This window comes from Egretta garzetta, unplaced genomic scaffold (assembly GCF_000687185.1).
Source record: "Egretta garzetta isolate BGI_Z169 unplaced genomic scaffold, ASM68718v1 scaffold170, whole genome shotgun sequence".
NCBI lineage: Eukaryota > Metazoa > Chordata > Aves > Pelecaniformes > Ardeidae > Egretta > Egretta garzetta.
The window spans coordinates 61173-62438 of NW_009258380.1; the positions used below are offsets into that span (position 1 = coordinate 61173).

Here is a 1266-nt window from a genome sequence, read left to right on the forward strand (position 1 = left end):
TTGCCCATTTCTTTGTGGAAAATAGATTTTTTTTTTTTTTTTTTTTTTTTTTTCCTAAGAGGCAGGGAGGAAAGTGTGGCAAGGCACATGGGAGTACTGTTGGCACACAACTGCTTAACCTGCATTCTCCCCACAAAAGCGGGGCAAACCAAGAGAAAGCAGAGCCTACACCAAAGAGCTTGTACACCTTGCTTGAACAGTATGAGACCACTGCTCATCAAGGCAAGAGAGAGTTGTGTTTGCGGTGAAAGAGCACTTAGGGGAAGAACCAGGTAAGGATCCAAAGCTGTCTTTGTTGTGAGGCAAACGTCTGGAGTCACAGCGCCATTCTGTTCTCTGACCCACCTTCTCCATGCTGCCCTGGGGAGCACTGCACTGCCTAAGTGCACTAATTGCACTGCCCAAGAAAGGTCATGGTTTTCTTGCTCGGAATATCCATTTCATATCTAGTGTTTTTTGTGGCAACACAGAGCAGGTTTGTGCAGGCTTCCCTGGTCTCTGCTTCTATACGGCTGAGTAGGAAAGGAACAATGTCAGGGCCAGGGAATGTGTAAATTCTGCTAGGACAAGCCTTGCTTTAGGGACTATTAGCATTAGCAGGCTGCTCTTCTCTACAAGAGATGAAGTGAGATTTGTTACTGGAGACGTGAGACAGGATACTCTTTTTTTTTTCCCCTAGATTAGTGTAAAAGCATGTAGATTTAGGCAGGGAAAAACAGTTAATTGCATTTTGACAAATTTGCTACCGTACTTAGTGAGCAGCATAAAGAACAGAGATCTGTATTAGTCAATGAATTTCTAATGGAGATTTAAAAAGAGGAACATCTTCACCCATGCAATATGTCATTTGACAAAAATGGGCTATCCAGAAAACTAAAAACATAACTAACTACTCTTAGTCTTCTACCTTCTGACTGCTGAGACCAATACCGGTTTCACCATTATTCAAATACTAAGGATTGGAAAGGTTTGAAGGTAAACTCAAGTCAACATTTTTACTTTTTCCAATGCATTAAGAAAAATACCAAAACCTGAAATTAACTCCCAACAGAAAACAAGGGTTTGGTAAGGAAAATGCCAGAGAATTATCTTGTTTTCTGCTATAGCATGTGATCTTTTGGCTGGTTTTCTACCTAGAGCTGAACATACGCCCTGTAAACCTCTTAAGAGCATCAGAACCTCTGGAAGTTGCCACAATTTGCCCATGTCTGGGTTTGAGAGGGCAGAGACCCTTGCAGCAAGAATACAACAGTTCTTCTCTCTTTC

General features: G+C 41.9%; 1 protein-coding gene across 1 annotated transcript in view; it reads right to left on the reverse strand.

Annotated features, from left to right (window-relative positions):
- The window catches only part of HACD4 (3-hydroxyacyl-CoA dehydratase 4), a 17601-nt gene that overhangs the window by 10647 nt on the left and 5688 nt on the right, over nucleotides 1–1266 (reverse strand). The window lies entirely within an intron of this gene.